This window comes from Suricata suricatta, chromosome 14 (genome assembly GCF_006229205.1).
Source record: "Suricata suricatta isolate VVHF042 chromosome 14, meerkat_22Aug2017_6uvM2_HiC, whole genome shotgun sequence".
NCBI classification, from domain to species: domain Eukaryota; kingdom Metazoa; phylum Chordata; class Mammalia; order Carnivora; family Herpestidae; genus Suricata; species Suricata suricatta.
Window position 1 is genome coordinate 36956843 of NC_043713.1, and position 25846 is coordinate 36982688.

General features: G+C 40.4%; 1 protein-coding gene and 1 long non-coding RNA gene across 24 annotated transcripts in view; one reads left to right on the plus strand and one right to left on the minus strand.

Moving 5' to 3' along the window:
• The window catches only part of DTNA (dystrobrevin alpha), a 255612-nt gene that overhangs the window by 159931 nt on the left and 69835 nt on the right, over positions 1 to 25846 (minus strand). The gene's annotated exons all lie outside the window — the stretch shown is intronic.
• The window catches only part of LOC115277317, a 32957-nt gene continuing 27256 nt past the window's right edge, over positions 20146 to 25846 (plus strand). The window contains exon 1 of the long non-coding RNA XR_003902366.1: positions 20146 to 20282. This is a non-coding gene — a long non-coding RNA (uncharacterized LOC115277317). The remainder of the gene's footprint in view (positions 20283 to 25846) is intronic.

Consider the following 25846-nt stretch of genomic DNA (forward strand, 5'->3'; position numbering starts at 1 on the left):
CACTTTAAAATATCTTACCAGATACCTTCTTTCACTAGTTCTTGGGAACTTCCTACTCTTAGCTAATAATTTATGCTTGTGAGCATATTTTATGTTCCAGTGTTCATGCTCATAGCTTGTTCTAGGTTTAAAACAACAAAAGGTAAAAGGAAAGAATGATTTCAGACACAAGCATGGGCATTTTACACATGTTCTGTGTTGTTGTAGTACTTTTGATATTTGCTGTCACGGAAATAGTGCCGTTTATTTGCATTTATAGCAAAAAAATTGTTTTGAAAAATGATAGAGGATGATCCAGATGTATGAAAACAAGAGAGACTAAGGAAATAGCAATGAAAATCACAGAGCATAAATGGAAACAACAAAACCTGTTTCCCTTTTTGAAGAAAAAGTGGCATATGACCAAACTTGGGGGATCATTTCTTGGCTTTTATTCAAGTCAGTGCCAATTAGTGGCAAATAACCAATTTTAGCTAGGAAAGTACCTTTTGAAAGACTTTCGTGTAGGAAAATGCTCCTGGTGGAGAGTGAGTCCCCTTGAGTAAAGGTGGGGCTCGGCTCCTGTTTCAGTTCGGCTTTGACTCTAACGCTGCCAGGACAGCTTTCTCCCAAGTCGAGAGAAGTTGGCTAGGTTAGCCTCTGACTAAAAAATTAAAGTAAATCCTTATGTCTGATAAGAAAGACCAACCACAGACATCAGTAGAAACCATGACGAAGAGAGCAACGAAAGTTATTAACAAAGAAATTTTCTCCTTGTTTAACTTGCTCTGCGTATATCAAAGGCACCCCTTTTGAAGCCAGCTGCCAGGGTGATGTGTAAACAACGCAGGAAGAGGCTTCTGTGCTCTGAGAGTTGACGGGTCCCCACACACTGCATTGTTTACATTCGGCTCTCTCCAGCCTCCAAGCAAGAGTTCATTTTATACTAACCCGTATTGTATTTACTTCTATTTTCAAATCCTCTGAATCACACAGAACCACCATGCCTGAAAGAACAGAATACTAATGGAAATAAAATGTTGTAAAAATTATAAATAAAACCAAACTACTCATGTTAGATGGGGCTGGCAGAAATATGATGAAAGAGAAATAAATGCCCAAATACAACACATATACTAAGTAACCCACGCCAGAATTTTGCCTTACTGCTTAATTGAGGATAAGAGACTAGCAGCTTAGGGCCAATGCCACTAACAAGGTGTCCTCTAGGAAAAGCGGCCCATTTTTAAAATTCAAAACAAAAAAACACTTTGCTCTGTTTTACATTGACCTGAAGACATGGATTATTGCATTCTCATTACTTTTTTGCAGTTTTCTTTCTTTTACTTGCACACACAGCCTCACACACACTACCAAAGTGTCAGAAAAAAGTCTCAATGACTTAGACTTCTAAATTAATAAAGGGTGAAATCGGGGGCGAGGGAGCTGGGAGCGGGGAACGGGAGAAATTTGTCCTGTGCCCACGGAGGGCTGGGGGCGACCGTGAAATTCCACCCAGCAAGTCCTGCTCCTGCAACAGAAGAAGAGTTCAGTTTCATAGATTGAGTTGTACCTTACCTGGTTTTGTAGTTAAATGCACCAACCTGCCACTAATTCTTCCTCTAGGGCACTATGTATGCTGAAAGCTATAGTATTTGACCTTACACATTTCCACAGAAGAAACTCCAGAGCAACCTTTAACTTCAATAAAACGCTGTGTTCATTCTTCCCCTTGTGCTCAACACACAGCAATCTAATACACCTCATCATGTGGTGCGTTACCATGGTAGCAATGAATCCAGCTGCTGAAATACAAAAGACTGACAAAAAGTTGCCTTTTCCCCCTCCACCCACCCTGACAAAGTCAGATTTTTTCCCCCTGTATGACAAGTCTAATTTGAATATGTTTCTGTTGCTGACTCAAGTTCGTGAGCAAGGGGAAAAAAAAAAAAGAAACGAATCTCAGAGGTATAAGAATAAAAGGGCCACCACAGCATGGAAACAAATGAAATAACTAAATGCATTTTTAAATTGCCACTAATCCCTCAAAATACTGATCCTTATCTACTACTTCTTCCAACCAAATATTTTAAAACTCCAGCTACTAACTTCAACAGAGAATGCAGCAATAATCTCACAGCTCCTTTAAATATAGATATAAAAGTTAAATAATTCACTAAACATGGATGCTGAAAACACTGCATCAGAATAGGAAGGGCTAGTCTCAAAGGATTTTCCGAGAGCAAACTTCTAATCACAGTTCAGAGGTGGGAGGTTTTCATCAAACCTTGTGTTTAGCCATTATTTAAACAGATTGAGTTCCAGTTCTATTATATTTTATTTTTTTAAGTTTACTGATTTATTTTGAGAGAGACAGACCCAGCACAAGTGGGGGGGGGGGGGCAGAGAGAAAAGGAGAGAGAGAATCCCAAGCAATTGTCAGTGTAGAGCCCAATGGGGGGCTTGAAGCCACAAATCGTGAGATCGTGACCTGAGCCAAATCTAAGAGTCAGATGCTTAACTGACTGAGCCACTCAGGCGCCCCTCCTATTGTTAGAGCTCATAGATTTGGATCCATGGTGCTACAGCCTGATAGGATCAACCAAACGATACTTGGTGCTCTATCATATTCAGAGTAGAAATTTTGGAGTTGGGACAGTTGCGGCTCTGAAGAATCCTGGGACCCCCAAGCCCATGGCTATGTAATTAAGATTTAAGGAATCGCCTTCAGTTGATTCTCTGTGCTTGAAGGAAGCCTGATGGGGGTCTTGGGTGTGGGTGACAGGCTTCACCTTGCCTCACCTGTGGGCCCTCCCTCCCACCGGGGCCATCCTTCACAGCTGGTGCTTTCTCCCGTTGTCCCCCCCGCAGCTGTTCTGTCCCTGGGGTCTTGCATGGCCAACCCTCCGCTTCCACAGCTTTCCTTACTTTCCAGATTTAGCTCAAATTTCATAATAATTTGTTTACATATCTGTTCTCTCTCTTGAGACATGGACTCTCCTAGGAAGGGGAATGTTGCCTTTTTTTTTTTTTTTTTAATCTTTCCGTACCATGGAACCAGCAAAGGGTTTGGGATCCTGTAGGGCTCAGTGGCTATTTCTTGAATAGATAAAGCAAGGAATGAATGTTTTATGTCAGCACAGTGGAGGAAACCTCAACTCCTCCAGGACTGCGTTCATAGCATTCTCTGCTTTGCTTAAGCCCCTGAGGGGTTTGCTCAGGCTTTTCCTTACTATCCCACGCTGCAAAAGGCGGAAGACAAGAGTAGCTCTTACGAGGAACAACCACAGAGTTACTCAGATGTGGTTTTAAAATCGGCTCTTATCCAGACTAGCTCTGTGATCTTGGATAGATTATTTAACCTCTCTAGACCTGGGTTACACTTATGTAAAATTTCTACTTTAAAAAGTTATGAAAAGGATTAAACGAGATGGTCCAAGGAAATTACCAAGCACTGACCTTGAAAGATACTAAGTGCTTAATAAATTATCGCTAGTATTATTTAGCAAAAATGTTTATGAGTTTTGAACATGAGGACAACAAAAAAGCTCACTGACACCTGGCTTTCCCTTGATGATAAAAGTGTCATGTTCAACCAGATACACATTTCAGTGTTACGGGTAGTGACGCAGGATAATACAGGGACCATTTCAGGCCAGAAGTGCCTGCTCCCTCTTACAGAAAATCTAGAGGAGAGGATGACCTGTCGAAAGGTTTTACATATTCCCAATGTGAAATAACTGTGGAAAGAGTATTAAAGTTGGTAGTTGAATAAAAAAAAACTTTTAAAAATGAAAAACACATGAGGTAATGCAGTTCATTTTGATAGTTATACTGAATTTTCAAGAAGTGATCTATATGTCATTTATTAGTGATTTTTTAAAATAATTTTTTTACATTTACTCATTTATGAGACACAGAGAGAGACAGAGCATGAGCTTGGGAGAGGCAGAGAGAGAGGGAGACACAGAATCCCAAGACAGGCTCCAGGCTTTGAGCTGTCAGCACAAAGCCCAGTGTGGGGCCAAATCCACAAACCGTGAGATCATAACCTGAGCTGAAGTCTGAGGCTTAGCCCACTGAACCACCCAGGCGCCCTTGAATTTTTTTTTTTCAAATTAAAATGGGCTATAAGTGGGGTGCCTGGGTGGCTCAGTCGGTTGAGCTTCCGATTTCTGCTCAGATCATGATCTCATGGTTCGTGGGTTCGAGCCCCACGTCGGGCTCTGTGCAGACTGCTAGCTCAGAGCCTGGAGCCTGTTTCAGATTCTGTGTCTCTTTCTCTGTCTGCCCCTCCCCTGTTCACGCTCTGTCTCTCACTGTTTTTCAAAAATAAATAAATGTAAAAATAAAATTTTTAATGGGCTATAAAGAACTGTCATCATAAAGAGCCTCAGAATAGAAATTATGTACAGAGACCACGTTTTTAACAATGTACCAATGTTGGCTTAACAGCAGCCTTTAATAGGTCACCTTGATCAGTAACAAGGGCTGTAAACCGCTCAGCACTACAAACTTTTAGTTGCTTTTCTCCACAGTCATCTAACTCAGGAAATTGCCAGACACCAAAGCCAATTGCATAGGAAAATTAGCATTAAAATCCCTTTGAAGCCTTCTAGTGCAAAGAAACCACCAGGGGTTAAAAACAAAATAAAACAAAACCTGTGGCAGAGAAAAAGAAAACTTTCATGGCAGGAAGTTGCTATAAAGAATAAAATGAATTTTGTGCATCACAAGATTTCTCTATCATTAAAAAAAAAGCCCTACAACAAATCAGTAGAGATTATTAAAATAGCTTTGGCACTGCTCCAACTCTGAAAAATCCTTCAGGGTGGTGACTCATCATGACCCAGTCCTACGAAGTGTGTAAGTGAGGCAGAATCCGCGAAAAGGCGAGAAGCATATCCACGGGAAAGTCAGAGTCCCGAAATCCTTGTCAGGGCAGCTGATGAAGGAAAGCCTCATAGAACCACAATCTGAATAATTCATAATTATTCTCAGTGTGGCCGGCGGAATACAAGTGCTTTCACTGCCGGTATTCATTTCTCTGTGAGTCTTTACTTTGTGTCTTTCTCCCTCCTAGAGATTGCTTGTGCATCTCACTGTCCTCATTTTGGCCATTGAAGAGCCTACCGTTTATCTAGTCAGTGTAGACCACCCTCGAGATTAACTCTGATTAGCACACATCCTTCGTCAGATATCAAGCAACTTGTTTGATTCTCGATCTTAAGCATTCAGGAAATATGATGCCAATATACTTGGTTTCACAAAGTTTTAAATCCCCTTTTGCCAATGTTAAGATTAACCTCTCGCTCAGCGTAAGCGAAATTTGTGACCTACTCTGTGCAGGGATGACCCACCTAATTTCATGTGAAGAATCTTATCACCGAGGGGGACACAGTTTTGAGACATAATGCTTCAGAATTATGAGGAAGATGAGCCAAGCCCTGGATGCACAGACCTGGGAGAGAGCTTACAGGGCTGTTTGCCTCACTGCTCTCTTCAGACATGAGGGCACCCACTTTCCCATAAAGTCAAGGTAACAACATGGGCTCAGAGGTCACACGCTTCAGTTAAGCAGGATGCCTACCAAAACAAAAAACAAAACAAAACAAAAAACCCACTGGCTGCTAATGTCAATGAAATTAAAACTAGACAAAACAATTTGAACCCTACAAAGTCCATTTTTTAGGTCACATTTTAAAACTGTTATTTAGCTTAGAATACCACAAAGAACTGTATTGTTAGGGGAATGGTTTAAATCAAATAAGAAAACTTGTTCACATAAACAACAAAAAGATTGCGATCTATTGAACAATTTGTACAGGCACATAGTTTCTCGGGCTGCTTTGAGCAGCTGACCTAAAAAATATTAATCGGATTAGTATCTATTCTACTCATGAAAATTTCTTATGAAAGAACAAGGCTATTGCAAAGCATCTCAGTTTATGTAACTCAGTGTCAAGATATTTTATTTTACCCTTACGTTGTTTTCGAAACATGCGCTCCTCTTTTGAATTGTATTAACGGTGCTATAAATAAGTATCTGGTTTTAAATAGCACTGTGAAATTGATGGCTACGGATCCCGCAGATAACTAATTGTGAACCCTGAATTATTCTGCCCTATTCACTTATGGAAATGTATTCCTGAATTTCTGTTTTTGTATTTTTAATCTTTTCAAAATTCAAGAGTATATCTGGATTCTTCCTTAGTTAAAAATGTATTTGGTTCTTAAACTTAATTATAAAATAATAATGAGTAATAAAAACTGACACCACATGCTCATTTTCTCATTGAAAGGTAATATTACAAGTCCAATGTAGAGAAATCGAGGAATATAGAAATATTTATGAAAGAACATCAAAAGCACACATAATTTATGTATCTAAGGTAACTGATATTGACATTTTGATGTATTTCTTAATTTTTATATACTAAAAATTTTGGATAATTTTGACTATAGCTTCTTTTGCTTAAAGGAAGACATGTAAAAGAAACACAGTGTGATATTATACATTACTTGAAAATCTTTTTAATAGTTGCATAAAATTCTGTTATTTGTATATGTCAGAATTCACTTAGCCATCCCTCATTGTTAAATAAATATTTAGCTTTCTAGGTTTCTCTTTATAAGTAATGTATCTGGGGCACCTGGGTGGCTTAGTTGGTTAAGCATCCAACTTTGGCTCAGGTCATGATCTCATGGTTTGTTGGTTCAAGCCCCATGCCAGGCTCTGTGCTGACAGCTCAGAGCCTGGAGTCTACTTCAGTTTTGTGTCTCCCTCTCTCTCTGACCCACCCACTAGCTCTCTCTCTCTCAAAAATATATAAACATTAAAAAAATAAGTGATATATTTTTGTATGTAAGTTTTTGGTCATATCTTGGCTTATTTCCTTAGAACAGATTCCTGTGTGGGAGTGGGAATTAGTGACTTTAAGTTAGAAAATCTCAGCATAGAATTTTAGAATTAGAGGACTCATACCTATAATTCAATATAATACTGCAGTTCATTGATGAGGAAACAGGGGAAATAACTATCTCAAAGTCCTACCGTGAATTTCTCTAGTGCAAGAACCCAGACTGGGGTTCTTTGTGAGTTCACTTTGCCTTTTTATTTTTAAGATTAAAAAATGTTTATTTATCATTCGTTTTTGAGAAAGAGAGAGCACAAGCAGGGAAGGAGCACAGAGAGAGAAGAGGGAGACACAGAGTCCAAAGCAGGTTCCAGGCTCTGAACTGTCAACACAGAGCTCAATGTGGGACTCAAACTTATGAACCATGAGATAAATGATGGCCTGAGCTGAAGTTGGAGGCTCATCTGACTTAGCCACCCAGGCCCCCTGCCCTGACTTTGCTATTTGTAATATCGCCCTGCTAACTCTAAATTCATCTCCGAGGGGCTCCTTTCCAGTTCTGGTCTGGTATCCTCTGTGAAACTCCGAAATGTGCTCTACAGTCGAAAGCAGGAATGGGAATTACTTGGAGATAGGTAACACAGTTGTTGTTGTTGTTGTTGTTGTTGTTGTTGTTGTTGTTTGGTCAGAGACAATCCACATGGCAGCATCTCTACAGCCATCCTCCACTGATAGCAAAACAGAGTGGATAACGGAGAAGACGTAAGTGTTCTCTCAGGTCAAAATCTGTCCTGAGAACCAAATGGAAAATGTTTCTAAGAGAGCTGGGAGGTCAGGATGCTCATAGAGTCAGTGAGTTTGAATTGACATAAAATTAGGCAGGACTCTGATAGAGTCCAAGCTCTTTTATGTCCTTGTGTTCTGTTGGGAAAACAGAAGATCCGTGGCAGCCTGTCCGGGGGCTTGTAGGGCAGGGGAGTCAGTACTCATCTGGTCAGTCTCTGTGACAATCCCCCTCCTGGAATGCCAGGTGTGTTTGTGGAGCCACGATGATGTCTTTGTTTGACAGAATATCTTCTTTCTCAGTTAGAGGGGAAAGAGGAGGACATTTTTGAAAATCAAGTCCACCCAGGAAGTCAAGGAAACAGGGATATTCCTGAGAAGTCACCCTTGAAAGAATTCATTTTCTTAGTCTGAATACACAGTTATGCAAGATTATTATTTCTTGGTCTCTTCTGCATGACTTATTCTAAAATAAAATGACTTATTCTAATTCAATAGATTTTAATTAAGTGTCTTCTAAAAGCCCATTTTGTATAGATGTAGGCATAGAAATATAAATAGCCTACAGCCTAGAAGGGGAGATGAGAATATGGATAAAGAAAATATAGCCATAGACATAATATATGAAAAAATATAATTAACTGACTTGAGCGTAGACAGATAATTTAATTAGGTCAGTTTAAGCAGAACATTTAGGGGGGAAATCGCCCATTCAGTGTGCCCCAAGCGTGGAAAGCAGTTGCTGTTGGGATATTAGGCGTGCTTTCTCAGAGTCTTTTGCTTTGTGTTTGGGTACTTGGACTACATCTGCCCAGTATACATGCTGAAGCTCTATGGATGGATGTCTGATGTACCTAAGAGCATATTCAGTGACTAAGATTAGATGTAGGAGTGATAGGAGTTACTGGTCCTTTGTTATGTGTTCTTGGGAAAGGGTAAGTAATTAAGTAGTTGGTGTCAAGGTGAGGGGGAGGATGGGTAGGAACTGCCTCTCCAGTAATATGTGTGTATAAATCATAGGTAATGAGATGGAGAGACTGGGAAGCGAATGCCATGTCATGCACCCTCTGAGCTCTCAATAAAAGTTAATTATTGATGCCAACTTTAATAAAAAATAAAAGGTATTATAAAATGAAGCAAGTTAGGAGAATGATTAAAGGCAAGACTATAGGAGAAGAAACTGTTAAGGAAAAACACAGAGTAAACAGTTGGAAAAGGATACAAGGTGACTTAGGGGGAAAGATAAACATAAAAGTATACGTTAAAGAGAGACACATAGCAAAACTATCCAGGAGGAAAGAGGAAAAGAATAGTGAAGAGGAGTGCCTGATCGGCTCAGTCGGTTAAGTGTCTGACTCGTGATTTCTGCTCACGTCATGATCTCATGGTTCCTGAGATTAAGCCCTGTGTTTGGCTCTGAGTTGACAGCATGGAGCCTGCTTGGGATTTTTCTCTCTCTCTGCCCCTCCCCTGCTCATGTTCTCTCTCTCTCTCACAATAAACAGTTTTATTAGAAAAAGAATACTGAAGAAAACACAATTGAGAAAGTCATCTGAATAAGTTAAGTGACAAAGCAGTTTCTGCAATGTCATTGTGTATACCTACATGATTTCATTACTGGAATGAATGATAAAGTTTCATTTGATAGCTAAACATGCTTTATATACATGGACCCACAATATAAAGATACTGGGCACTTTGGACCCTTCTGGGTGTCTGTGGTGGTAAACACTCCATCAGCAGAGATCACCTAACATTTCCGAGATTCTGGGATGTGACACCAGGGAGTTCACTGGAGTCAACCTGGGAGGCATTATCCTTGCTCTATACTTCACCCTGGTTAATTCTCCATCAGGCCACTGCATTCTGTTTAGAGCCTCACGGTGACACGCGAAATTGAGAAACTGGAGAAGCCATCATACAATGGGGAACAATGAACAGGAGGGAAAGTAGCATAAAAGCCTGCGAGGGAGGCCCTTAGGCAAGTGAAAGGCCATCTGCGCATAAATAATGGTGAGCAGGTGTTCTTCATTTTTATACAAAAGGCACCACGCTACTGGTCACCAGGTGAGACATCAGAAAGGCTCCTGACATAATATCAAAACTATGGCGTGTAAGTAACACAGGGCAGAGAGGCCTCAGCTTCTACTTTGTTCATCACAGAGGAATCGCCGCTCATGTTCATTATACATGTAAAGTACAATGAGCTTTGCATCCCAGTGGAGCCACAATTCTGTCTATGTTCCTATCCTCACACATTAGGAAGACAGAAACCTTCAGTCATACATCCCATCTGTGGCGTGGACTGCTCACCCATACCATTGTACTTGAGGCACTAATATACAAAGTGTTAGAACAAACACTTTGTTTTATCTATTCAGGCTTTGTGATATCTTTGATAAATATTGTAGACCAAGTAAAAAATGAAAGTAATTAAAAATATTTTCTAATCACTTATAACCCCACCAACTACAATTAATATTTTTGAATTTATCTATTCATATGTGTTTCTAAGAACTTATGTTGCTCGATTTTAAAATGGATTGTTGAATGGATGAAAAAGGTGGTGGGGATTAAAGAGTACACTTATCATGATGAGCATGAAGCCATGTATAGAATTACTAGATCACTATGTTGTACATCTGAAACTAACATAATGGGGTATGTGAACTATACTGGAATTAAAATAGAAAATAAAATTAAAAACACATAGAAACACACTTTGAGAATGATAAAAAAACAAAAATGCAAATGCAAAGAAGAGAATAAAATGGATTGCTACCTTTTTTCTTTTATTTTGAGAGAGAAACAGCATGTGAGGGGGGGGGAAGCACAGAGGGGGGGGGAGAGAGAGAGAGAGAGAGAGAGAGAGAGAGAGAGAGAGAGAGAGAATGAATCTCAAGCAGGCTCCATGCTCAGCAAAGAGCCCAGCGCCGGGCTCAATCCCACGACCCTGGGATGATGACTTGAGCTGAAACGAAGAGTCGGCCGGTTGAGCCACCCAGGCACCCCTAGATCGTTACTTTTAAAACTGCAGCATTTTCTATATTCTAAGGGAGGCTATAGGCTTCATACCTACCTTTGAGGAAGAAAGCTCCTTTTTTAAAGAATAAACTTTAAGGGGCCTATTTTTATATATAAACTTGTCTGCAAGAGAGGGATGAAGGAAGAGAAATTAAGCCATCCTGTGGGATAGAGGAGAATGCTCCCATCGTTATGGGCTGTACAGCTGAAAATTGTGAGTTGTTAACTGGAATGAGGAAGGGTTTGGGGACTAGATCCAGGGATGAAGCCTGTTGAAGTTCTGGACACAGGGAGCAAGGTCCAGGTCAGAGGGAATTGCCTATCTGTACAGGAAGCAGGTTCTAAAACATGGTGGTCCAGGAGGAAATAGCCAAAATGGGATCCCTTTTGAAAAGTATGACTATGATCTTAGGAATAGCGATGCTGATGACTAATTTTAAATATTCTGAGTTATAATATTTCTGTTCTCATTAAGATTTTACGAAAGCTTTGAGAATAGCGCTTGGCTTCACAGTGAGTAATTAAGTTTGTGTCTATGCTTGAAATGGGGTATAAAGAAAGAATAGGCTTCCTGAGAAAATGATATTTGAGATGACACCTGTGAGGAATGGGGAGGAGTCTTTTAAGCAAAGAGAAGGGCATGTGTGAGGTCTCTGAGAGGGGAGGGAGCCCAATGTGCTCAAGGGACACAAGGAGACCAGGGTGGTTGGAGCATTATGCTTAAAGGGCAGAGGGTCACGGCATGCAGGTGTTGGCAGACCTGGGTTTTGAGGGATTCTAAAATTTATTCTAAGTGGGGAGGTTTTGAAGGACTTAAAACATGAGAGGAATGGAATCCAACTTTTATTTTTTAAGAGTGTCCTGGCTATGATGTGGAGAATGGACAGGAGAGGGGCAAGAGTAGTTAAAGAGCAGCCAGTCTGAGGGCCAGCTGTGGATTCTGAACTAAAATGCTGCCAACGGAGATAGTGAAAAGTGTACATGTTTGAAATATATTTTGGAAACAAATGACAGGACTCCATCACAGATTGAATGAGGGAGGATGAGTGAGTATAGAATGGAAAGAAGGGGTGCCTGGGTGGCTCAGTCAGTTAAGTGAATGACTCTTGATTTTTAGCTCATAATCTCACGGTTCTTGAGATGAAGCCCCATGCTGGGCTTTGGGTTGATGGGAGGGGGGTTTAGGGGGTAGAGGGGGAGGCCTGCTTGGGATTCTGTGTCTTCTTCTCTCTCTGCCCCTCCTCTGCACACTCTTGTGCTCTTGTACTCTTTATCAAAGATAAATAAACATTAAAAAAAAGAATGGAAAGAAAAACTGCCAGCATTCTGAAACAAGTGGAGGTGCCATTTGCTACAGGGCAGAAGTTGGCTGCAGGATCTTGTTGAGGGAATGTGACAATGGGTAAGTAAGGCAAAGTGCTGAATTTGAAATGTCTTCGAGGCAGTGAAGCAGTGATGTCACATAAGCTGTGTCTATATCTGCCTGAAGCCCTAAAGATAGGGCCCAAATGGAGACGTGCAAGTGACAGCTCTAGGTACAAGAGACTTTTGTAAAGCCAGGGGAAAAGAAGAATATCAGTGGAGAAGCATGCCCAAGACTCCTCTCCAAGACAGAGGTTGGGGAGGTAAAAGGAAATCCTTATGAATGTGTTTCTATGGAAGTTGAAAGGGAGTTCTTCAGGAAGGAAGGGGTGGTCTTTGAGTTGAAAGCTCCTGAGAGGTTGAGTAAGATGAGAATGGGAAAAGCATTCATTAGCTTTAGAATATGGAGATAATGGAGACCTCAATAAAATCCTTTGTCATGAAATGGTGAGGGAAAGAAGAATGGGAGGTGAGGATGTGGAGTCAGACTGGATAAATGATTTTTTTTTGAGAAAGTTGGATTGGTAGGGGAGCAGAAGTAGGGCAGCAAATGAAAGGAAAATGAAATCAAGGGAATATTTCAAATACAGGAGACTCTGGAAAATATTTACATGCTGAAAAGAGTGGTCCACCAAAGGCAGAAAGATTGATGATGTGGAAGATAAAATGGCTCACTGAATGTGCACAGTCCTAAGAGGGTAAAGGGGGACCAGATACAGAGTAAATGTGCAGAAATTAAATCTTCTGTGACATAAAGGAAGAAGGATGCAGATGAGGGTATGTGTGCACATTTGGGCATGGAAAGAGGGAGTTCCTTTCTAGTGGCTTCTCTTATCTCAATGAAGTAAGAAGTGAACTTACTAGCTTAGAATGAGGAATGGGGAGAAGGGTTTTGATGCACGCACAACTGATGTAGTGATCGTGACTCTAGCATGCTCAGCTGTGTGGCTTTCTTTACCAAAGCTCAGCCAAACAGGTGAAAGTATGGGTAAGTCAGGTAAGCAGGTTCATCTACTTGGCTTGGCTATTGCCTGCTGAATAGATGGTAGGGAAGACATGAAAGGGAGGGGAAGGTACATAAAAGGAAAAGGACCCTGGAATCTAACCAGGCAAGGAGGGAAGTAAAACCAGCAGGTGGTTATTTGATAGTGAGAAAGAATAAGGACAAAAAGATTTTGTAATGAACACAAAGAGTTGCAAGTGTTCTGGGGGTGCAAGCAACCCCCAGAAAAAGCTGGAGTTGGGGAGGGGTGGCGAGGATGTGGTGTTTGGAGAACAGGCTACCTTGCTTTCTTTTCTGATGGTGAAAGTGGTTCAAAGAAATAGATGGCTGAGGTCAAATGGAGGGATTTAGTTTTGGATATAAGGAAGATTTGATTGGCTCATCATCCATGGGTATACTGAAGTTATCAAGAATAAAGCACTTAAGCAGTACCAATAACAGTTCTGTAGGAAATAGAGCTAAGCTCTTTACCCTGTGATCTATGGCTAGGTAGATTTTGTATGGTATGAGGTGCTGGTGGCTTTCTTCGTCATTGCATTAATAGAGCTTCCTTAGGTATTAATTCAACACTAGAAGAAAACAGAGCTGAGAAAAGGGGAAAGAAACAAGGTCCTGACCACAAGATCCTTTGAGCCTCTGAACTACCCTTATTTGCAGCCTGACCATTCCTATTTTGTTAAGCTAGCCTGAGTGATTTTTAATATTTTTTTTTTGCAAATGCAAGGCATAAACTAATACAGAAGGGTCTATTTCATAAAAAAGAAATACATGGAAATGGAATGGATTTGTTGTTTACCTAATATCCATGTTTCTTTGCTGGTAGAATTGTTATCTCTACTGCCACCATAGGTCACAAGGAAGGGTCAAAGCCAATCACTGCTAATGCAATCACCTTGCCAGTGATGCCCATAATATATAAAGTAAAATCTGCTAGGGGGAATATAGTGGATTGAGTAGTGTGATGGTTAATTTTATGTGTGAATTTGACTGGGCCATGGGGTGCCCAGATATTTATTTATTTATTTCATTTTTTTAAACACTTATTCATTTTTGAGAGACAGAGACAGAACATGAGCAGGGGAGGGGCAGAGAGAGAGGAAGACACAGAATCCGAGGCAGGTTCTCAGCTCTGAGCTGTCAGTACAGAGCCTGATGCAGGGCTCGAACTCATGGGCCATGAGATCATGACCTGAGCCAAAGTTGGACACTTAACCAACTGAGCTACCCAGGCATCCCGGTGTCCAGATATTTCATTAAACATTATTCTGGATGTGTCTGTGAGGGTGTTTCTGAATGAGATTAACATCTGAATGGGTAGATTTAATAAAGCAGATTGCCCTTCCCAATGTTGAATGTTTGAATAGAATGAAATGCTGAGCAAGAGAGAATGTGCTCTCTTGGTCTGATGGTCTTTGAGCTGGGACATTGGTCTTCTCCTGCCTTCGGACTCAGACTGGAACTTATTAAATCAGCTCTCCTGCTTCTCAGGCCTTTGGGTTGCAGATATGCGGGCTTCCCAGAATCCATCATTGTGTGAGCCAATCTCTTCTAAAAAATCTCCTTCTCCATGTATCCTATTAGCTCTATTTATTTAGGGATCTCTAATACAAGTAGTGGCCCTAAAAAATTCATGATCACCAAGAAACTCAGAATGTGACCTTATTTAGAAATAGTCTTTGCAGATGTAATTAGTTAAGGAGCAAGAAGAGATCCTACTGGTTAGGGTGGGCCCTAAGTGCAAGGACTATACCCTTATAAGAGAAGAGGACAAGGAGAAAGACACACCCAGAGAAAGCTATGGAAAGATTGGGCAGAGATTTGAGTGATGCAGATCCAAGCTAAGGAAGCCAACGGTTGCTGGAGTCAGGAGTTAGGACGAGGCAAGGAAGGGCTCTTCCCTAGAGTGTTTAGAGGGAGCAGGCTCTGCCAACATCTTGATTTCAGAATTCTCTCTTTTAGAACTAGGAGAGAATAGACTTCTATTATTTTAAGCCACCAAGTTTGTGATCACTTGTTATAATGTCCCTAGGAAATGAATACAGGGAGTTTCTGAGAAAAGTCTCTTTACTCAAACAAGAGGTTCACAGGGAGAAAAGAAAAAGTTGATGGACAAGGAAACAGCAAAAGCTTCCATGTGGCTGGGGCACAGGTTGAGTGGTGAGTCAAAGCCCAAGAAGAGCCTGAAGAGGTAGTAGGGCTCAGTGTACTATCACCGGAAGTACTGTAAAGCAGCAGATGCTAGATTGTGTGAAGGACCAGGTCAAGGGAATTATGAGTGGAAAAGCAAAACCCTTCTCTGAAAACAGGTCTTTGTTTTCTTTTTACATGCTGCAGATGATGGCATGCTTTTTCTGCAAGTGTTGGCTAAAATGAATTGCCTGCTTCCTGTTTTGTGATTGTCCCCGTTTCCTGGGGATTCTGCACTGCCTACACCCGACTGCTGCCCTTGCTCTTGGAGTAGTTTAGACTCCCCGAGGGGCCGGCAATAAGGAGAGAGGGCTCCTCTAACAGGAGAAATTAGGTTGTCACCCACCCTTCTTTAGCATGAGGAGATTGCCACATCCTCCTGCTTCCTACTCAGGCACTCTGTTTCACACAACCAAACTTTTGGTGCACAATTTGGCCCTTTTGACACTCTACATCCTGACCTGAAATCCCATCTTCCCCACTAATGTCACCTTCCAAAGAGGGACTTTTTAAGGTGAAATTTCCTTTTTCAGGAAGACTTTGTCCCCTCCAAACAATGTCATCTTTTAGCCAACACAAGTTCCTAGAACCTAGCCACTCACTCTGGACTCTGACAGAGGACAAATGGGCTGTGATGAACTACCCTGTCATCAGCCTGCTCAGATGACACACACATATGCATTCTAACGGGGACCCTCTGGGGACACAGAGTTTCAGACAACACAGGAGGCAGCTGATGCACGTATTTTTGAACACAGGAGCAGAGTGACCTGACAGGAGCTGATCTTTGGAGTCTCATCTACTTTGAATTCAACATCCACTACTTGCTGACTGCATGGCCTTGAACAAGTTACTTAACCTCCCAAACCTCAATTTCATCATCTAAAAATAAGGGTAAGAGTCACACCTACCTAATAACGTGGTGATGAATAATAAGTAGCTAACATATAAAGAGGACCTAATGTAGAACCTGGTATGAGTCACTGTGGCTCTTAATATTTCAGAGCAGGGGCTCTCAACCTTGATACTATTGACACTTTGGGACAGGTAAATTCTCTCCTTTAGGAGACTATTCTGAGCACTGTAGAATGTTTAGCAGCATCGTGACATCTGCTCACTAGAGGCTAATAGCACACCACACCTGCTCCATCCCTGAGGCATGACAATAAAAATGTCTACCAATATCACCAAATGTTCTGTGGGGGTGCAAAATGGCCCCTGATTGAGAACCACTGCTTCAGAGTCAAGGGGCAGGTCTTTGCACACCTCTTAAGAAAACAGTGGTTGATGATTTTCTGCCTTGCCTCAAGGTAGGGTAGAGTCCACACAAAGGATTTGGTTATGAGTAGTAACATTTTCCTTATTGAAATAAAAAACCATTCTTTCTGAGCACTGAGGCAAGTGTGGCTTGTCTGATGTGCTTCTTCAAATTTTCCCCCTATGGACAAGGCTTGAAACATGTCATGAGGGCAGGATCTGGCAGTGGAATCACTTTCCAACACTGGCATCCCTTTGGTATCTTATTTTTCTCTTTAAACATTCATACCAATCTCTCTTCCAACTCAATAGGATGTTCATTCTATTTTCATAAAAATTGTGGTGGTTCCCTCCTCCTTTACTTGAGTAAAATATTTAATGAGGGGGCAACATTTCATGCTGGGCATTTGGAATCCCAGACATACAACCAAGTAATCCAGTTAGAACAGAATGGCGTTACAGGGATGCACTTTGATTTGCTGGTGGTGTTTTCTTCAGAAGGTATCAGGCAGGAGTTTTTTATTTTGTGGGTTGATTTCACCATCCAGTTAAATGTTCACTTAACTTACCCAGTTTCTCTTTGCTTCTACATTGCTTTTTAAAGTTTTTTATATATGTTTGTTTATTTTTGAGAGACAGAGAGAGAGAGAGAGACTGAGAGAGAGAGAGAGAGGGAGAAAGCAGGATATGGGCAGAGGCACACACAGAATCCAAAGCAGGCTCCAGGCTCTGAGCTGTCGGCACAGAGCTCAATGCGAGGCTCAAACCCAAGAACCGTGAGATCATGGCCGGAGCTGAAGTTGGATGCTCAATAGACTGATACACCCAGGTGCCCCACTTTTACATTGCTTTTTAAAACACTGACCTTTCAGGGGTGCCTGGGTGGCTCAGTGGGTCAAGCATCTGACTAGGCTCAGGTTGTGATCTCATGTTTGTGGGTTTGAGCCCTGCCTTGGGCTCTGTGTTATGGAGCCTACATGGGATTCTTTCTCTCCTCTCTCAGGGCCTGCCTCCCCTTCTCAAAATAAACTTAAAAAAAAAAAAAAACAAAGGAAAAGAATCCTTGTTCCAGAATCCTTAAAAACTCAACTTGAAAACGGTAATACTATCAAAGAATTGAATAAACACTGAAATATTTCCCCACAAAACTGATCAAACAGAATCTAAAACATTTAGAAAAAGCTGTTTGAGAGAGGGAGTCCTAGCAGACATTTCATTCTGTATTCTGTAAAAAGTGTATCAAAGACATTAGGCTCTGGTATTGTTGCTTTTCCAGTCATTCTCCTTTCCCTTATCAGACCATCGAGAAGAACATCATATTAAATGCTAATTTTCATTTTTATGAGTTAATGAGCTACTTTTGAGAAAGCTTCTGTTTCACCAGCCCATTAGAAATGTCTGGAAGGGCCAGTGCTGAATTAAGGCTTAGGTCACCCGGCTGAAACTAATGTCAGTGTTTCCGTTATTCATTTATATTCTTTAGTCCCTTGGACACGCCTCCACTAGTTACTAGGCAACCACAGCTTCCTGCCATTAGTATACATTAAGCATGAACTCTATGCCTGACTATGGAAAGGATCTGAATATCTGAATGAGAAGGTGATCATGAGCTGAACTAGACTATTATCTTTGCTATTAAGTAAGACAAAATGTGGGGGACATCACTATTTTTCAGAAAGCGGATTAATAACACCTGGCTGAAAAGCCTGCATGCTTACAGGTGCCCTCGTACACCTATAGCCTCAGAGCTGGAGGATATGGGAAGCCTCGAAGGAGTCCTCTTTATGAGATGGAGGAATTCCTGTTAAGAACTGTGTTTAGGACAGGGCTCTGTAAGCCCTGCTTCTTAGGCCTTTTTGCTCCTTGTACGATGGGAAGGGAGAATCGAGGGGACAAAGGGGAAGTTTTTATGTCACGGTAATTTTGCCACTGTACTTAAGGTCTGCAAATGTTTCTTGCCAATGGAGAATTCAAAGTGCTGTGTGGATGTGCTAGGGATTCAGGCAGGAGCCTGCTTTGTGTTACTCACGGTGGCACCATTGGCCACGGAGGAGGTGTGGAAACTGAGCGGGGCTGTGTCTGTGCCGGGACAAAATGGAGCTCTACTGAATTGAGGTCATGAGAGGCTCATTTGCAGTGGCTGAATTGGGGAGAATGTAGTCTTATCTGGAACATGATGAGTCTTTTTCCTCTTCAAATGTGCCTTTTGTGGATGCTACTACTCTGGGAAGAAATTCAACTTCAGAAGAGAAACCATGTGATGCTACAGTTGTTCATGTATATTGGGAAGGGATGGTATAAAATAAAAACATGCTCTTAGGAAAAGAGCCACCTTGCTTATCTATGCAACTAGAATTGGAAGAAAAATTATGGCAAGTTAGAGATACACACATAAACACAGACAAAATGCCAGCGCGCTGTTTCGGAACTGTAAGGAATGACAGAAAAGAGAGCTACATTATTCATCTATTTTTGATCATTTGAATCTATCAGATTCACTGTGTAAGATTTTGCTGAAATAAACTGTTCAGATTCAAAAGTCAGATTTTGAAAGTGACAACAATCAATTGATGGTTAAAATACAAGCTAAAACAATAAGCTGTCACTCACCCGAAAGCATCGACATTAAAGCACATTATGATTAACTTTTGTAAACACATCATAATCCTTAGGTTTTGATAGGAAAGCATTGTCCCATCCATTCTTGTGAGGATCACGGTTTGAAAAATCCTGCTTACATAAAGGTAAATAGCATTCTGCAAACTCTTCTGGGAAATTAAAGGGGAAATCAGCACAATAAGGAAAGAACTCACCAAGCAAGGGCATAACTTGGATCTCTGAATAGAAGTCTTATTTTTTCTAAGATACTATACATTTATCTTATTCAAAGTAGACACTGCAGGGTAGATATGCTACTCATATTTTTTAAAAATGCTTTTGCACTCTGGAATATTAACAAGTTATCCATGTAACAGTAGTAGAACAAAGACACAGGCCTGTGTCTTTTTGTTTTAATATATGGGGTATTTATAGATTGCACTATTTTACCTTTTTCTAAGAAAGGAGTATGTTGCAATCACTTTAGTTGCCATTTTTAGCATCACGTTATGCCTGTCAGCACCTGGACTATTTTGGTATTCCCATTAAAGGGCAGTTTATGGCTTTTGGGCTGGGGTTTCACACACGTGCACACCAGACAATTTGTAGGATGTGAGCCAGGAAGACATTTCTGGTTTTGCTCAGCCATATGTCCAGCACCTAGCAAAGCTCCTGGTAGTACTTAATAAACACTTGATGAATAGTAAATCCATTTCTTTGTTTTGTAGGTAAACTGAATCAACCTTGCTTTCTTAATCTTTCCTTACATCTAGAAACTTCTCTTGGAGAAAAATAAGACCAAGAGTATAGAAATACTGGCTTATTTGTTGTATGATGGACAGAAGTTTGGTGGTAGGAGATTCAAATAGGTCCTAGTTGCAACTTTGCTGCTTAATTTTGGGGATACCACTTAACCTCTCGGCCTCAACTTTGTCAAATGTAAAATTGGGAGTTGCTATGGTCTGAATGTTTGCTTTGCCCTGAAATGCACATGTTGAAATCCTAATGCCCATTGTGATGGTGGCAGAATGTGGGCAGGGACTCTGGGGCTGATTAGGTCATGAGGGTGGAGCCCTCATGAGTGGGACTAGTGCTCTTATAAAGAAGGCCCATAGCCTGCTCTGCACTTGAGGACACAGGCAGCAAGTGCCTGCTTTGAACCAGGAAATGGGCCCTCATCAGAATGTGACCACACTGGTGCCCTAATGTTGTACTTCCTAGCCTGCAGAACTGTGAGGAATTTCCCTTCTTTATAAGCTACTTAGTCTTTAGGATTTTGTCATAGAGGCTTTAATGGACTCTGAGAGGGGTCTAGGTTAGATAATCAGAAATATCCTTTTTGATGCTTAAATTCTGTGACCCTAAGACACAATCGATGGCAAATCAAAGTAGGATATTACCTGAAATAATTATACTTTATTTATCTCAGGCTCCGAGGTACCTAGCACAGAGCCAGGGAACATAAGAGATGTGTAACATATATGTAAAGAGCAAATGAGGTGTGCCTGGGTGGCTCAGTTAGTTAAGTGTCTGACTTCAGCTCAGGTCATGATCTTATAGTTCGTGAGTTCGAGCCCTGTGTTGGGCTCTGTGCTGACAGTGAGGAGCCTGGAGCCTGCTTCGGATTCTGTATCTCCCTCTCTTTCTGCCCCTTCTCACTCACACTCTCTCTCAAAAATAAACATTAAAAAAAAAGAGCAAATGAGTGAATGATCATTATAGGTATAAATGTGGCCTAAGCATCATCAGTATTTTTCACCAGTGGAAGAAACCCTTCTCTATGAATGCTGATGTTTGCAATTAAAATGAAGTCAAAAGATTGCTGTTTGCAAATTTTGAGTTTCATTTGTAAAACTAATTGCTTTTCTTATACATGATAATTGAATAGTGTGATTTTTAGAAAAATTCAGAACACGTTTATGTACTATCTTCTTAAGAAGTTCTAACAGTGTCATGTCTACAGAATTTTTTACTTTGTATCCAAAACAAATTTTTTATAATTAATTACACTCATTTCAGAAATATTTTTAAAGAGAAAAAAGAGAGACAGAAATCCTTGCCTTTAAAAGCCCCCAGCACTGGTGGTAATTCTGTATAATGCAGAGCCCTAAAATTCTATCAGTCGACAGCATTAGACATCTTCTCCAAGCTTATGCTCACATCAATACATGAGGTTTTTGCACAGTCTCAGAACTACAAGGTGCTATATCTTTTACACTCTTGTTGAAAGGAAATAGTGCTAATTTTAGCATCAACCTAAACATAAACTTATTTGCCAATGAGAAAAAGATCTGTAGACTTATAAATAGCTTACTCCTCAGGAAACACTTTAAATGGAAAATTCTAGCATTTTATATTCATATTCTTATAGGATTAAACTGGAAAGCTTTTTTAGTGAGGTAGTTTGCTGCAGTGGAAAGATATGGCTTAATACGCTCATTCTACTACTTAGCAGAAATGTGGCATTGGCAAGTTACCTACACTGTTGGAACCCTAGGATTCTTATCTGAATAAGAAGGGAAACAATAGCTAATTTGAGAGGTCATTATGAAATTAAGTAAGATAAGGTTCATGGAGTATCTGGTTTGGTGCTTGGCACAGCAGCACCGGATCTGCTCTGTAAGGTCCCCTTTCCCCTACGGGAGCTCTCCCTTTGCTCATAACGCTGGGTGAAGTGTTAGGATCTTCACTACACTGGCAGCACTGAAACGTATCTCAAAATACGACCCTCCAGACTTCATTCAAAACCCAAAATGAGACTATTGTGAGCTTGGTATAGGCAAATCAAAGATAAAGAAAAGACTTGGCATTTGTCCTTGGAGAAAATTTTAGAGGGAAGACAGACAGATAATGTGAGAAGTGACAAGAGGCTGTGAGTGACTGAATGAGATCGGTTTTCTTTCCATTGTCTACAATTGGAGCTGATCTCCTGGTAATGGCACAAAGGGCTACGTGAGTTCTGAGGACTGAGGATGACTGTTGACCCAGGAGGAAGTCATCAATGACTTCACGGAAATGGTAACAGCAACAGCTGTGATGTGTCTCAGATGACTGGGGCACTACAAGTCACTGGACAGTGCCTGTGTGCATGGGGGGTGGTCAGGAGAGGAGTGTGAGTGGCAGGAGAGTCCAGGCAGAAGAACCAGCATGAGCAAAAGTAAAGGCTCAGAGAGCATGGTTTAGAGAAGGCAGATCAGGCGGTTCCTATGCTAGCAATGGCCAACTATTATTTTTTAATCTTCACAACTAAAAGTTGTAACGTAAAAGTTATACATAACTTTTCAGGTTAAACATCTGAGGCTCAGAGAGGTCAAGTAACTTGCTGCTCAAGGTTACACATGCTTAAGTGAAGCAAATGAAATAAAAGGAGGAAGAGGATTTGTAAAGTATGAATTTCAGAAAAAAAAAACCCTTAAAGAATGGAAATAATGAGATTTGAATATAAATTAGGAAGTTGATTTAGACAGTCATGTTTAAAAGAAAAGAATAGGAATGTTGAAAAGAAGGAATTTGTGTTCAAAGTGAGGCCATTCAAGATTAGGGCAAGATCTCTTAAAGCAGGCATGTTCCGAAATGACATAAAGTTTTTAATAATGAAAATGTTGCTCTGTGTTTTAATGTTACTTGATGATTATCTTAAATGAGAGACAGCGAACATAATAATTAAGCAAGCAGTGTCTGAAGCCAGACTGTGTGAATTTGAATATTCACCCCCCAACTGAACCTCAGGCCGATTATTTAACCTCCCTGGGCCCTAGTTTCTTTATTTTTAAATAAGGAAATATAATATTGCCTATGTCATAGGATTGTTTAAGCATGAAATGAAATATATGTGTATAAAGAATAGTGTTTGGCATAAAGTAAGAACTCAGTAAGCACTAGCTATCATTGCTTTGGGTTTTAGTCTTTATTCACCAACCATTTGTTTAGAAATTATCTACAGCGAGCCAAGGGCTGGGCCAGTTTCCAGGAATACCAAGATGGATTACAGATGATTTTTGCCTTTACACACATTTGATTTTTTCCAATATCCTACTCTCTGGCTCAGCAGAAATACTACTGACTACATCTTGTTTAAAGTAGTTTCCTGAACTATTTGGGCAGCAGTGATGTAAAATCTCTGTTGACAATGTTGCTCATTAGTGTAAGGACTCACACCTTCACTCCTCCTACCCTTCCTCCAATATGAGGAGGGGTTCAACGTGGGCTATCTTTCATTACATGTTGCCCTTGACCCACCAGGCAACATTATGAAGTTAGTGAGGTATTTCAGTAGATCCCCTCCTACTTATGTGAACCAAACCTCCAGAAGCTGAGTGTCTGTGCCACTCCCTCAGGAGTCTCTGGCTTGCTAACTCATTAGACTTATGTGTGATGTAGTATGCATTATTAATGGATGCATGTCTTTCCCTGAGAGTATTTTTTTTAATATGACTTTATAAAGCCTCATTTCCACACATGGAGAGAAACGTTAATGATTAGAACTTTCAGTGCTGCACTAAACTAAGGAAGGTTTGTTTTGAGACCATCAGTTATTCACTGCTTCTTAAACCACAGTACAAAGCTATTCACCCCTGTGTCTCTCAATTTTAGGTTCTCAAGGGATCCATGTCATTCTGCTTGTGATGGCAGTTTCACATTGTCTGAAAGGATCCTCAATTAGGCATTGCAAGTTTACCATTAACATTGTTTGACTAGATGAAAATTGTTGGTAGGAGGAACACCATGTCCTTTTGACATGATTTTGTTAAAAGCTACTTTAATATGAAGGAAGCCCTTTAGAGTGCGATTGCTGAGACAGTGGTGAATTGTTCACCTGCCAAAAAAAAAAAAAAAACCAGACCAATGTGGCATCTGATCACTTAGCTTTCCAACATAGCCAGTATTTAATATAGGAGATGTGAAATGATCAGATAATAAGGCGTCTTTAAGTAGCAAACTATCATTTCTGAAAGAGAAAGGTCAGATACATAATCAGATAGATCTGAATGAAGCCCTAGACGTAAATGTGAACGCAGAAATGTGATGAAGGCCCTAAGGAGCAGTTCTCATAAGTACAGAAGTTTGTAAATGTGAGTATTTAAGAAGTAAAAATCATATTTGGTACCTGAGAATTTAAAAATCTTCCAATTAATTTGATATGCAAAATAAGAATATGTCAATGGTTTCCTGAACAGCAACAGATTAATGCTACAACACTGTACAGCTTAGAACATGGCTTAAATAAATTCTTTTTTTTTTTTTTTTCAGTGCAGAAAAACCACCCAACTTTACATTTAACTTGAAATGCATTTCCTAAGAATCATTTTGCTTGGGAGAAGCAAGTAATCCCTGTTCATTTTTCCCCAATAATTTTGGGAGAAATTAATGAAGGACTTGTTGGTCAATTTCAATCTAACCAGAAAAGAGGAAACACTCTAAATATTTTAAAAAGATGGGATTTAATCTAGAGAAATGGTTACCTGGATGATGGAAGACCTGAGAGCTAAACAGGAGATAGTAGATCAACTTGAAGATCAGCAGCAGCAGGAAGCTAAAGACATTACACCCACAAATCTCAAGGGACAAAGGGAAGAGGTGATATTACTGGAGCTCAGAGTTCATGGTCACTGGGGGAAGTTGGAGACAATGGGATGAGTCTCAGGGCAGGAAAATACAGCCCATAGGGGTCAGCCCCCATGAAACCAGTAGAGTAGGAGCAGGGCAAGGAATGGACAAGAAAGTAAAAACAGGCACAGACCAGCAGAACTGGAAAATAGAGTTTTTCATTTTCATTTTATCCTTCAGAGTGTTACACCAGGCAAACTGATTTACTGATATTCTCAAAGGGCTCTAGGTTTAGCTCTTAGGAACTGCCTTCAACAAGCACCTAGTAAATAAATGAAATCACCATTTTAGTTCCACATGCAATCTCAATAAACCACATTTATACACCCTGAAGATTATGAGAGAATGAGCACCTTCGCTTTGACATTAATAAGAAGTGTAAAGGAAGCATTGGTGTCTTCTGGATTCAATTTAGAAAGTAGTCAACACTCTGTCAGTTGCATTGTTTTATTCAGAAATGTGAACAGAGGTTTATTCCAATGTTCTGGAAATTACCACTCTTCAAAGTAGATAATAAAACCACACTTTGAAAGCTGGACTCAGGAGGAGGTGGAAAGCCACCCAATTTCGTCAATAAGACTACCTCTCAATTCCTCCATTCCTTCCCATTCTGCTGAGAAATGACCAGGGCATATAGCAGACTAATAGTTAAGCACTAATTTGCAGGCATGTGTCTTTCATAGCATGGAAGGTAATTAAGAATGATGATGTAAAAAGTATTTGTATCCACCCATTTTATGGTCAAGCAAAACGAAGCTTAATGTGTGTGAGCATGTGTGTGTGCTTAATCACACTCAGCAGTTTAGAAACTACACCTAACTTAAACTATGTCCTACTTAATTTAAGCAGTATAAAATATCCCCAGGGTAGCCTCTGAAATGTTAGCCTTGTCTCTCACACATAAACTTGTTAATGATTAAACCCACCATCATCAAATTTCTCCCTAGTTTATGCCATTGAAACATAGTTTTGTCTCATTCTGGCTTATTACTCTGATATTAAGTACTTTTGTATATTTAAAAAGTTAGATAACCTTTAGAGTAGAATTAAGTATTGAGGCATTTGCTTACTAGGAACCAGGAAGAATGTCAGGCATCTGCATTTCACACCTCACACTTCAGGTGATTCCTAATAGCAACAAAACCACAAAAGGGCAGAAACCAGGTCTTTGACTGTGTAACACTTCATT